At 46.9% G+C, this 13,965-nt stretch overlaps 1 protein-coding gene across 1 annotated transcript in view; it reads right to left on the bottom strand.

Annotated features, from left to right (window-relative positions):
* Positions 1-7,232, bottom strand: part of Hic2 (HIC ZBTB transcriptional repressor 2) — a 27,347-nt gene extending 20,115 nt beyond the window's left edge. Inside the window, exon 1 of the mRNA XM_021185508.2 lies at positions 7,155-7,232. The gene's annotated coding sequence lies outside the window, so the exon portion shown is untranslated. The remainder of the gene's footprint in view (positions 1-7,154) is intronic.
* Positions 7,233-13,965: the final 6,733 nt, after the last annotated feature.

Genomic DNA, 13,965 nt, shown 5'->3' with positions numbered 1-13,965 from the left:
GAAGAAAAGAAAAAAACAAGTCAAGGGAGGCCTGAGTTACATGGTAAACTGGTCAGCCTGAGCTACATAGTGAGATTCTGCCTCCAAAACAAAACAAACAACTAAACAAAGAACACCTAAATATTTACAAAGAAAGTGCTGTGCCTGGCATGATGGTGAACACCTTTGATCCCAGCTCTGCAGTTCTGGTCTACATAAGGCAACATAGTGAGATCCTATCTTGAAAAAGAGGTATTCCAGCCCAAGTACCACTCAGAATAAAGTGCCCTCAGACTGTATGTATAGCTCCCACACATGGCTCACTGCTGGAACTTCCCTGAGCACTTCCTATCTGTGTGATGGTACAATCTCTGAATCATGTGTACAACAGGGGCTGATGAAATGATTAGGACTACACAGTACATTCTGAGCATTAAATGCAGGCCTGCCTAATATGCTACCAAAAGGCCGAGCAAGGGTAAGGGCTCAAAAGAACTGGCCACCCCTCCTCCACCAGCACCTTTCTAGCATTCTGCCAAGAGCTCTGAAAAGCTCTCAGAGCACCAGCTTCCTACTAAAGGAAAAGGTAGGGTTGGGCTGTAGCTCAGTCAGTAAAGTATCTAGCAAGCATGGGAGTCCTGATTCCTAGCCCAGAAAAAAATTAGGCATGGTGTTACACACATGTATAGGCAAGGGATGTGTGTGCCTTGGGTGTGAAAGCTCCCCAACAACAAGCATGCGATGCGTGCACGCTAACTAGAAGATTATACTCATAAAACAATTTGTTTAGGCCTGTCTACCAACATGCACACTACAAAAAAGTCCTCTACCTGTGTCCCTAGCATCCCTTCACTGTCTGTACCTAGGCTCTCCCTCCTCTGAAAGACCACACTTCCTACCCAGGACACCAAGATGACAGTACACCAAGGGGTTTTAACACTCCTGTCACACAATCATTGCCCTAACCCCAACAGACACAAACTGAACCCCAGGACGTTCCACTGTTCTGTTCCTGCAGAGAAAGAGCCAACCTGAAGCCCTGCCTCTCACACCCTGCATAGCACCACCTTCCCAATCCCTTATTACACATCTTGCCTATACAATGCAGCCCAAAAATAACCTCCAGGACCAGGGTCTCTCCCAGGGACAACAGGGCAAAGAGACTAAAAGAAGAGGCAGCTATCCCAATGATGCCTATGTCACATCTCAGCTAGGGCTAAAGTAAAGTAGGCTGGTAAGAGAGTCATTACAAACAAAGGTTTGCCAGGTTACAAAGGCCAATGGGAACCCAAGAATGCAACCAAGCCAAGACCACACAACAGGCTATAGGGTGGGTGAGACTGAGTCTTAAGAGTATAGGGAAGGAGGTTGCTTCACAGAACACTCTACTAGAGACCCCTCAGTGCATGCTCAGGCCCTGGTGTTCATCCTTGTTCAGTGTTCCTCTGCTGCCTGAGAATCTGCCATTCATCCAGTGGGTAACTGCTAAGCCCCTGGGCCTTCCCGAATCAGTTAACAGCATATCTTGCTCAACCTTACTGCTCAATTCTTTGCTTGATTCTGTTATAAACAGATACATCTCTTGCTGGGGCAGTGGTTCTTAAACTTGGCCACATACCAGCTTCACTGCAGGAAGCACAGGACCTAGCTAGGGATAAACCAAGCTCCCCAGAGGTCTGATATCAAGTCCAAGGTTTAAGTCAAGCACAAGAAACAGTGCTAGGCTCATAGGCAGCCCAAGTTCATCAGCTCACATAGCACGGACATTGTGTCCATATAAGGAAAGCCCCCTGAGGTCTCAGGCCCCATCCTTCCTTTTCATTTACTTTATGCAGCTTCTAAGCAGCAGGGTGATGGAGCTGCATAGACCAAGAACAGTCATGGGGTCCTTCACCTGGAAGAATCCTCAGCTGGGTTGATGAAAACTCCAATGGGGCTCAAACCCACACTACTATGAGAATGGGAGTGGCCCCCCAGCCCCATCATCCAAAGCATCTGTCCACCCACAGGTATGAATAAGTAATAAATAAGGCCTGCTGTCCCAGCCACACAGAACTGCCTAGCAGCTGTACTCATGCAGAGCAAACAGCCCTCCCTCCCTCCCATCCTGACCTGGACCTTTCATCCTTGACACTCCAGGAATTCCCATAGGACAAACAGGGCAACCTGGGAAACAGCCCCTTTCCATATCCCATACCTCCCACTTCACCCACAAGAAATTTATGGTGAAGTGGTCACCCTCAATCAGGAAACAAGGACCCACAGCTATTTTCATCTCACAAGACACAGGAGGGACTTCTGGCCCAGATGCAAGTGGCTGGCTCATGCTTTCTCACCTTGGAGGGTATATGATCCTCAGTCCCCCGACATCAGTCCCAAAACATGCTTCTTTTCCCCTCTACCAAGAATGCTTTCATCAGTTATGGTAGACTTTCTGAAGGTCCTTAGGAGTGTTATGGGGTCATTCCCCCCACTCAATCCAGCATGCCCTTCCCAGGCCTGCCTTTCCCTCTCCTCCTGGACTGTAGTAGTGTCTAGCCTTCAGAGGATCAAGCTTTCTAGGGTTCCCCAACCCCAACTCCCAATAGGCTCAAGAGAACAGTTATTCCTTAGGGTCCTTCCCCAGTTCAGTTCCCTAACCCTTAGGCAAGCTTACTCCTTTCCCCACTTCCTCCCCCAGCCACATGCACACACAATCTGGACAGGCTTGTTTCATAGTTTCCAACAGAAATCCAGTGTGTCTTGGAGAAAAGGCTCACTCCCTGGTCTGAGCTCAAGTATCTACAGACATCATGTAATAAAGGCTCTCATAGGCTCTCAAGTCAAAAGCATTTATCCTTCAATCCCAGCAAGGTCTGAAAACTGCAAGATATTCATGGTCTCCTAGTCCTTCCTCCATGGCCTTTAGGGGGAGAAGAAAAAAAAAAATCCTCGCCAGGTGGTAGTGGTGCACACCTTTAATGCCAGAGTTTGAGGCAAGCATGGTCTACAAAGCAAGTTCCAGGACAGCCAGGGATACATAGAGAAACCTTGGGTGGGGGGTGGGGGTTGGGGGGTGGGAGGTGGGAGGTGGGGGATAGTATGAGACAAGAGGAGATGAGACAAAAAATAGTCTTCCCAGCTGCCCGAGAAGATACACACTATCCCAGCAGTCCGGAGGCTGAGGTAAGAGCACAAGTCTGAGGCCAATCTGGGTACACAGTAAGACCTTATCTCAAAGAACAAAAACCGGGTTGGCAAGATAGCTCAGTGAGTAAAGCTGCTTGCTGCCAAGCCTGACAATCTAAGTCCAGTCTCTGGAACCCACATGGTAGAAGGAGAGCATCAACAGCTTCTTTAATCATCAAACAGGCACATACCAAATAAGTAAGTGTAATAAAAATAACCATCACTCAGCTCTGCCAACATGAACCTAGCATGGTGTCCAGAGCACTCCTCCAACCGAAATCCCCCCCCCCTCCACCGTGCCTGCCACACCACACGGCCTATGCCCACCCTCTTCTAATAATTTGCTGTCTGTCTTCTCTAGACTGACAGGTGGAAGACAACACAGGTGTACACTCAAGCTGTCTCTACCTTAGACATGGGTGGTAAAGTGGGCATCATCACTGCCCATGGCTGCATGCATAGTGAACCACAGAACTAGGCACACTGCAGGCTTCCAACCAAGTCCACTGCCCCAAACTGACTTGCAGGGGGGCACTCTGTTTAGCCAGGTTCTACAGAACTGATTACTTCCAAAAAGGACCATTTCCTCTTAGTCCAGGCCCTGCTAGAGATCAGGTTCAGGAGGCAAAGGCCTTCAGTCCCAGCCTATGAGCAGAGATGGGGTGAAGCTGACCCCTCGGGTCAACAGACCAACCAGAAGAGCAGAGACAGGAGTTCCCTCGGTAAACTGAACTTTATTCCTTCTCGAACTTCTACATCTCCAAGACTGGTCCCTTTTCAGAAGCTACTGATAAGAAGGTATCTCTTTGGCTCTCCTGTGAGAACCACATTCACAAGCATCTTATTTTATTCCTGAATGCCTTTCCCTTAATTAATCCCAGAGCTCAAAATCTATATTAAAATATCTCAGGAGCCTGGTACAGTGTGGCACCTCTTTAATCCCAGCACTCAGAACACAGAAGCAGGTAGATCTGAGTTCCTTGTCTATCTAGTGAGTTCTTAGATTAGACAGGCAGGGCTAGAGAAACCCTGTCTCAAAAACAAAACAGCAAAGGATTTATGGGAGGGAGGTGGATGTCGGTGCCTTCTGGGCCAGTCAAAGCTAAAGAAACCTTGTTTCCTTGTTTTCATTGTTGTTTTAACTTTACACACAAGGGACCCCCAGGAGTGCCTAGTGCCTTGGGAAGGGAGAAGGCATCAGGTTCCCTGAAACTGGGGTTATAGATGGTTGTGAGTCACCTGGGTCCTCTGAATGCACAGCCAGTACTCTTAACCTCTGGGCCATCTCTCCAACCCTTTGTTTCTTATTTAAAAATAAAATAAAACCCTGAAAACTGGTGGCACACACCTTTAACCTCAACATTTGCTAGGCAAAGGCAGGCCATTCTCTGAGTTCCAAGACAGTCAGAGCTACACACTGAGGCCCTGTCTCATCTCGAAAGACAAACAAAAAAAGCTGGTCATAGTGGAAATAGTGAGGTCTAAGCCAACCAAGGATACATAGGGAAACCCCCTTTCTTGGGCCAGAGAAATGGCACAGTGGGCAAAAGTGCTTGCCAATTAGCTTTATGACAACTTTGACCCCCAGGATCCACCTGGTGGAAGAAGAGAACCAACTCCTACAAGCTGTCCCACGCTCGTCTCTAGCAGAGAGTCTGCCCATCGACATGCATACATACAAATAAAGAAATGTAGTATCTCTTAACAAACTCCAGATCAGCTTAAAAGGGAGAAGAGTAATTTATGCCCCTAACCTCACCCCTTCAAGCCTGACCTTGACAAGCAATAAGGACTCATAGGAAGACTGCACAGCATTCCCTACAGCTCAATAATGCAAAACCCTGTTGCTCTCAGTCCACAACAGCTGACTCCAAGAGGATCAGAGACTGCGCTTATTAACAAAATGAGAAATCTGATCTGTGGAAAGAAAACACTATGTGAGGATTAATCTAGAATTGCAGCTTGTGGAAAAGGCTAGGCTGCTGGCCAAGACCAGGAAGTGAGGAAGGAAGGAATCCTGTCTACCTGTCCTCAGAGCAGGTACTATGTAGCAGAACAGGAGGCACCGCCCCTGCCCTGTTTGCACCTCTTCTCCTTCTAGCAATTACAGCAAATCATTTTGGTTCTGCTTTAAAGACAGGGCTCCCTCGAGCTGCTTCTTCCTACATGCAAAGCCAACAATCAGAGGGAAATTTTTTTCTTTTCAGGAATTGCTCATAAAAGATCAGTGACTAATGTACATGTCCCAACAACTGGCAGGAAAACACTGCAGGAAGAAATTCTGGGCACACAGCCGAACTCAAACAGCCAGGCAAGCTGGCCAACAAGCACTCTCAACATTACAACTAACCTGCAGAAAGCCAGGAGCCAAATTAGTAAGCTGAATGAACAGCACTGCTCCCACTCGCAGCAAGCAGGCAGGCAATGCAAAGACTGGACAGCTTTTCCCAAGTCTACCCTGTAGGTTTCAGAGGTTTTCATTTAAAAAAAAAAAAAAAAACCTATAACTGCACAGGACAGAAAGATCACCTGCAGGCACATGACTTCTTGCAAAAACCTTAGTCGGAAGGTTGGGCCACACATTTGTCTCTAGAGGCCAGCCTGAGGCTGGACCATCTGCTTTCTTTCAGACTACTCCAGAAGCTCTGCTCCACCCAGCATACTTTTTCGAGAGACAGAGCTACAGAGTGGTTACACAGACTACGATCCTAAAAATGTCTGCTTGAAAGCCAGGGATTCCAGATATGGGCAGATAACAGAAGAGGGGCAAGGCCAGGAGGAATCAGAAGCAATAATGTGGCATCCCTCTAGGGTTTGCCTCCATCCTACCAACCTTTGTCCTAGATTGGAAATCCCAAGTTCAGCCTAGAAGATGAGCCCCTCCACGACCTGCCGAATGTCCTGGTCCTAGGTGCAAAAGCCACAGCTAGCAAACCCCAGTAACAGTCCAGTCACAGGATTCCTATAGGCAAGGATCCGCCCCTCCCCCACCGCCACATATGTCAGTGGGGGTGGCCTCTGAGTGTTACACCCCTCCTGCTGATTGAAAGTGAGGAACCTGGAACACAGCTTTCCAAATGCGCCTGACAATTATAACTAGAAAAGTGAAGAGGGGGATAGAACACATAAGTAAATAACTTCTGAACCTCTCCGGCCAGCCAAGATCAGCCCTGGACTCTCGTCGCAAGGTAGTCCAAAACTGTTCTGGGTGCGGCTGCTGCGAGTATTATCTGGCCTCAATCACTCCAAGTACCTAAGTCACTGCCCCCCGGGGAGAGGTATTTTCCCCCAGCATTCACACCCAGGCTTGTGTGCATATGAACCATTCTGGAAGATAAACAGAGAATGACAAGCTAGGGCCCCTCAGCTCGCTCCCCGAGCCAGCCAGTCCCTTCCTCTTGCCACCCGACCCCCTCCCCCCAAGCCCATCTCTCTTCCTGCCAGGCGGCTGCCTCCAGCAAAGGTCTGGGGGCAGGGCAGAAAGCCCACCCAGCCACGGAGCCGGGCCCTCTAAGCCCTACCCTGTCCCTGACACGGCCAGTCCCCCAGCCAGGAAGGGTACTCGAGGAAAAGGACTGCAGACCATACACACACAAGCGCAGTTCTGGAACCGTAAAGCGTTTCAGAGAGGGGCAGCCGCAGGCATACAGCCGTTTGCATAATGGGAGAACGCCCGCCTGTCAGGCAGCATAGCTCGCCCGACGCCGTTCGGATTAGATTGCTAATGAAAAGGCACAAAGAGCCGGCGCCCGCTACCCCGCCGACCCCCGCTCCACAGACTCGCGTCCCCGGACTGGCGCGGCCCTGGGGGCTTTGTGCCCGGAGTCCCCGTGCCGGCCGCAACCCGCCGGGCACCTGAACCACAAAGCCCCCGCCCGTCCAGGGTCCCGCGTGCGCCTCGGTTCAAGACTAGGGGCCGTGCGCGCGCTCCGTCCCACGCGCGCCCACGCCCCCCTCTCCGGGGGCGCGCCCGGCCCGCGTCGCCCTCCCTCGAGGACACCGCTTACCTCAGGTGCCTGCCAGAGGCCCCTCGTCTTGGGCGCCCGACCAGAGCTGCACGCGCCCGCCCTGTCCGCCCTCCGCCGGCCCCCGCTCGGCTCTCCGCCCAGCGCGCCCAGAGCGCCGCTCACAGCCGCCCGCTCCGCGCCATCTTGGAAGCTTGTGACGTCAGCTCCACCCGCTCACCCCTGACCCACATCTGAATGGGCGAGCGACAGGGCGGACCTGGAGGCGGACCCTTGTGGGGGCGGAACCCTGAGGCTGGGCGGGGCCGCCGAGGGGTCTGAGTCCAGGGATGGGCCAGTGGCTGCGGCAGAGTGTAATGGGGGAGGGGCGCACGGGAGGTCGCCTACAGGGTCCCGATGCAGGCGCCAGAACGGGATGGCAACCTCACCTCAAAATACTTGACGGGCAACACCCAGCGGAACAAGAATCCTGCTCTTTACCACGGGTCTATGCCCAGCCCTCAAACAGAAGACTGACCCGTTTTGAGCCTGACCCGGACCCTTCAGAACCCCCAACACTATCACCACCAACCTGGTTCAGGTGACCTGCGCCTCTCCTCTTCCGCCCGTTTGAGCCCCTTGATCTACGCAGAGTATCTCAGTCTATAAAGTTTAGCCCCCAAAGGCTGCTTGCTCCGCTGTCTGGGCTGCAGGAAGGCCTGCGTGGTTCTGATTTTAAAGGAGAAAAGAGGCCTGGGAGTCTTAACCCTAAACTTCTCCTAGGATCCTTACATCCACTCTCGCGAAGGTCGACCCGGATTGCGCAGAGGGCAGAGAGGTCCATGTACACTCTGCTTACTTATCCAGAGTCTTCTGGTGACCGCCGCAGGTCACAGGAGTTTAGGCAGCCCAATAAAGATCCAAGACTTGTGACCATCCAAATGTATTGAGGTTCACACGGAGTTATTCTCTAGAGAGTTATTAGATGACCATCTCTCTACTTTGAACACTAAACACTAAAGCCCACCACTGTTAAGGTCAGAAAAGTCCTAGCCAGCACCTATAGCTGTTCTATAGGGAGATTGTGACCCAGAGTCAACATTGAAACCCAATTCAATAACCCTTCACAGAGGCAAGCATGCTTTCCAAATGTACAAGCTTAAAATAACAGATAAAAAAATTAAAATTCTTAGTTTACCCAAATACATAGCTAATACATAGTTGTTTTTACAACTATCATCTTTGAAACACCAAACAACAGAAATAGGAGTACTTTTGTCCTAACAGATATTAAAGCAAATTATAAAGCTACTGCTGTCAGTTATACTAGCCAAGAAATAGAATACTATACCTAAACATCCTAGAAATGACAAAAACTCAATAGATTGAAAATGGGTGGCATGGGGCATGTCTTTAGTCCCAGAACTCTGAAGGCTGAAAGAGGCAGATCTCTGTGAATTAGAGCCAGTCTGACTACATAGTGACTTCCAGTTGAGCCAGGGCTACACAGTGAGCCTGCCTCAGAAAGGAAAAACAAAAAAGAACTATCAAGCACGTGTTAAAGGAAATGTCAATCATGAAGAACAGCTTAGAAGTGGGCTGTTTTGAAGACTTACCGAGCCAAGTGTGGTGGTCCTGCCACTCCCTAGGTGAAGGTTACAGGAAGGAACTTTCTTCAGTGGTTATAGTCACTGGTAAACTGACTCCTATAAATAATAATCATCCACTTACTCCCTTGTAAGCAGCTCTAATTAAATTCACTAAATCACATAAAAAAGAAAGAATAGAACTGAGACAAGCTGGGGAAAAGAATGGGGTCAGAGGCAATGGAAAAGAAACAAAAGAGGGGAACGGGCTGATTGCGGTCCAAATTTGCTATGTGACAATGTCATGAGACCCATTATTACATGTAATTAATATAGGCTAATAAAAAATACAGAGTGAGCCAGGCATGGTGGCGCATGCCTTTAATCCCAGCACTCAGGAGGCAGAGGCAGGTGGATTTCTGAGTTCGAGGCCAGCGTGGTCTACAAAGTGAGTTCCAGGACAGCCAGGGCTATACAGAGAAACCCTGTCTCGAAAAAACAAAAAACAACAAAAAAAAAAAACACAGTGAAAGGCAGAGGTACTATTGTAGGATTCAGCTGTGCCACCCCTGGGGTAGTTAGGTTAGCTGGTACCTGAGGTACCACTAAGTCAGTACAACCATGTTTATCTTATACTTTTTTACCTTTTTATAACTTTTTTTCATACAATATATGATCATTCTTTCCCCTTCCCCCAGCTCCTACCTACTCAAATCTATACCATTCCCCCACACACACACTTTAAAAAAAAAAAAGTCTCACACTGCAACTTTGACTGTCCAGGAACTCTATATATAGACCAAACTAACTTCAAACTCAGAGATCATGCCGGGCATGGTGGTGCACACCTTTAATCCCAGTACTCGGGAGGCAGAGGCAGGTGGATTTCTGAGTTCAAGGCCAGCCTGGTCTACAAAGTGAGTTCCAGGACAGCAGGGGCTACACAGAGAAAACCTGTCTTGAAACAAACAAACAAACAAACTCCGAGATCTTCCTGCTTCTGCCTCCTGAATTCTGGGATTAAAGGTGTGCACCAACAACATCTCCTGGGCCCTCTTCTCTCTCTTTAAAAAAATAAATAAAACCAAAAACCTAACACCACATCCACACAAAAATTTCACAAAATCAGAAACCAAAATATACAAGCAAAAGATTAAGCCAGCATAGTGGCACATGCCATTAGTTCCAGCTCTTGGAAAGCAGAAGCAGGTGGATTGCTGTGAGCTTGAGGCCAGCCTGGTCTACATAAAGAGTTCCAGGACAGCAAGAGCTACATAGTAAAACACTGTCTCAAAAAAAAAAAAAAAGTGCTTAGACAAAGCAATCTGAAGAAAAAACATCATGCTAAAACACCATTCCGTTTATTTTGTGGTGGTCATCGACTCCTGGGCATGTGGACTGCCCTGAAGTATGACAAATATAACCAGTGAGACTCCGTTAGAGAAGACTGATTTTTCCCAATTGCAGATAGCATCTTGATTAGGGGTGCGTGCAAGTTTTTGTGTCCACACCCCACCTCTCTGCAGTGGGACCCCATCTGGCTTAAGCTTGCACAAGCACTGTGCATGATGCCACAGTCTGGGCGTTCATATGTGCATCAGTGCTGTTGTATCCGGAGGACACGGATTCCTGGGAACCATCCGTCCATCACTTCTGGAACTTACAGTTTTCCAGCCTTCATTATGAATAGGTTCCAAAGTCCTTAGAGGAGAGTTAGATGAAGACATGCTATTTAGGACTATGTGCTCCAAAATTTCTCACTCTCTATACATTTTCCAGTTGTGGGTCTCTGTGTTAGTTCCCAGGAAGCTTCTCTGATGATAGCTTCACTGATCTGTTACAGCAGAATGTCATTAGGAGTCATTTATTGCTATATCCCCTCGGTCATGACATGGAACTTAAGACCAAACAGAGAATGGTTGGTTACTCCCACATCTATGCCACTATTGCACCAGCAAATCTCTTGCATGGATCATTGTTGTAAGTTGTACAGCTTGTAGCTGGCTCAGTGTTCACCTTTCTTCACTCTCTACTACCATGAACATTCATCAGTAGGGATAAAGCTGCTAGGTAGGCAGCAGCTTGACTTCTCCATGTTTAGTAACATTCATAAGCATTATACTCAGCAACAGAGCTTTACCGGCTTTTGTGGAGTCAGCCTTTGGCAGTAGGCTGAGATGTTTGGGGGTTTTCATGGGCAAACCTATGGCCAGTGACTTAACCAGATGTAACCCATTTCTGACACTGGATGTTCCACTTGGTGATGAAAGGTGTTTAGCTGAGGCATTGTCTCCCCCCCCCCCAATATTTGAGGACTCCATTTAGAGTCCTTTCATATTTGTAGCATATATTTTAGAAAGCTTCTACAGTAGTTGGCTTCTATGTGACCTGTCAAAGGGCTTTTAGTGTTGGTTGTCTAGCAGTATCCCAGCAGCGTCTGGATACAAAGGAGACTGGAAACCACAACCGTCCTAGACCTTGCTGAAAACACGGACTGTGTTCTGCCTCCCCTGAGCGGCATGCCCGCTGCAAGGCAGACTCACAGCCGGACAGTTGTTGTTCCCCATATCTTCTCCCCTATCCTCTCTCTTCTTCACCTCCTCTCACCTTACTCCTTTCACTCTCCATTCTTGTCTCTCCCCTATCATAACGTTTTTTATTTCTCCTTTCTTGAGAAACCTTCTCCCCACCCGACTCCCTATGTCCCTTACTAGGTACGTAGCTCTGTGGTTATATGGATTGTAGCACATATATCAAAGGCTTAAAAGCTAACACCGAAGCCAGGTGGTGTGGCACATGCCTTTAATTCCAGCACTCAGGAGGCAGAGGCAGGTGGGTCTCTGTGAATTTAAGGCCAGCCTGGTCTACATAGATAGTTCCAGGACAGCCAAGCCAAGGTTACACAAATAAACTCTATTTGAAAAGGACAAAAAAAGCCAACACCTACATATAAAAGAAAGCATACCGTATTTGTCTTTTGGGATCTGGGTTACCTCACTCACAATATTTCTTCTAGTTCCATCTATTTACTTGTGAATTACAAAAAAAATAGCAGTGGAATAATTTTCCACTGTGTAAGTGTACCATGGGTTCATTATCCATCTTTCAGTGGGTGGACATCCAGGCTGTTTTCAGGCTTTGGTGTTGTGAGGAGAGCAGCAGTGAACATTAACTATGGTGATATCCCCTTTGGGTATGTGCCCAAAAGAGGCTGGCTGGATCTTTTTGTGTGTTTGCTTGCTTGTTTTTCTTTTTCTGAGACAGGGGTCCTCTGTGTAGCCTTGACTGTTCTGGAACCCATTCTGTAGAATATATGATATGTAATAGTTTGCCTAGACCTTAAACAGCTCCATTTGTTGAAAATGCTATCATTTCTCCAGTGTGCGTTTTTGGCTTCTTTGTCCAAATCAGGTGTCTGTAGATGTCTGGGCTTTTGTCTGGGTCTTAGATTTGATTCCATTGATCAACATGTCTGTTTTTATGCTAATACCATGCTGTTTTTGTTACTATAACTCTGCAATACAACTTGAAAACTGAAACACTGAGACCTTCAGAGGTTCTCTTATTATTCAGGATTGTCTTAGCTATACTGAGGTTTTCCATGTAAAACTGAAAGTTGTTTGTTCAATTTGCATGAAGAATTGTGTTGGAATTTAGAGGTGGTTGAGTTGAATCTGAAGATTGTTTCCCACAGGATGGCCATTTTCACAATATTAATCTCACTGATCTATGAGCATGAGAGATCCTTCCATTTCCTGGTGTGTTCTTCAATTTCTTTTTTCATTGTCTTAAAGTTTTCATTATACCAAATTTTCATGTGCTTGGTTAGAGTTATCCTCAGATTTTTAAAAAGACTGTTGTGAAAGGTGCTTACTCCCTGATTCCTTTCCCCATCTGTTTGTTGTTTCTACATTTGAAGGCTACTAACTGCTGTGTTAATTTCATATCCTGCCACTTTGCTGAAAGCATTATCAGCTTTGGACATTTCCAGGTGGAGTCTTAGAGTCTTGCTTCTATAAAATCCTATCATCTACAAATGAAGATGTTCATACTTCTTTTTTTTTTTTTAAAGATTTATTTATTATATGTAAGTACACTGTAACTGTCTTCAGACACTCCAGAAGAGGGAGTCAGATCTCGTTACGGATGGTTGTGAGCCACCATGTGGTTGCTGGGATTCGAACTAAGGACCTTTGGAAGAGCAGTCGGGTGCTCTTACCCGCTGAGCCATCTCACCAGCCCCAATGTTCATACTTCTTTCTCTCCACCCATGTCCCCTCAATGTCCTTTAGCTCTCTCATTGCACTGGCCAAAACATCAAATACTAGACTGAATAGGTACGAAGAGCATGGCAGCCTTGCCTTGTTCCTGATTTTAATGGAAATGCTTTTGAGTTTCTCTCCACTTAGATTACTGGTGTTGACTCTGGGCTTGCTGTAAACTGCCTTTATTTATTTATTTATTTATTTATTTATTTATTTATTTATTGCAGTATATCCCTTATATCCATATTCTCTCCAAGACTTTTATCATGAAGTGGGCTGAGGCTTTACCAAGGTCACTTCTATTTCAAAGACAATCATGCTTTTTTTTCTTTCAGTCTGTTTATGTAGTGGAGTACTTTTATTGGTTTACATATGTCTAACCACCTTGTGTCTCTGGAAGGAAGTCAATTGGATCAAAGTGAATTATCTTTTTGATATGTTCTTGGATTCAGTTTGCAAGTATTTTATTGAGAATTTTTGCATCTATGTTCATAAAGAAAATTGGTCTGTAATGTTCTTTCTTTGTATGGTTTAGGTAACAGGGTAATAGTGCCTTTGTAAAAAGCTATAGAAAATGTCCCTCCCTTCAGTTTCTAATTTAAAGGATTATTTAAAGACTATTCACATCCATTCTTCTCTGAGGGTCTAGTAGGATTCTGCATTGAATCCTTATGGCCCTGGGCATTTTTGGTTGGTAGACTTTGGATTACTGCTTGGGTTTGTGTGTGTGTGTGTGTGTGTGTGTGTGTGCTTGCCAATAATTACAATATTCAAGAACCAGTTAGGTATCCATCAGCAGCTAAATGGATAAAGAAAATGTGGCGGTGTGAAGGAGATAGCTCAGTTAGTCAAAGGCTGACTCTAGTAAGCTTGTAGACCTGGGTTTGAATCCCCAGCACCCAGTACCAAGGTAGACAGAGTAGTACACCCTGTCTCCTCTCCCCAAATACTAGGATTATAGACACGAGCTGCCACACTTCGTTTTTATGTTGGGATTGAACCCAAGCCTTTATGTATGCTAGG

This window comes from Mus caroli, chromosome 16 (assembly GCF_900094665.2).
Source record: "Mus caroli chromosome 16, CAROLI_EIJ_v1.1, whole genome shotgun sequence".
NCBI lineage: Eukaryota > Metazoa > Chordata > Mammalia > Rodentia > Muridae > Mus > Mus caroli.
Note: the sequence above shows the minus strand (reverse complement) of the source record. Positions and strands in the feature narration are given on the sequence as shown.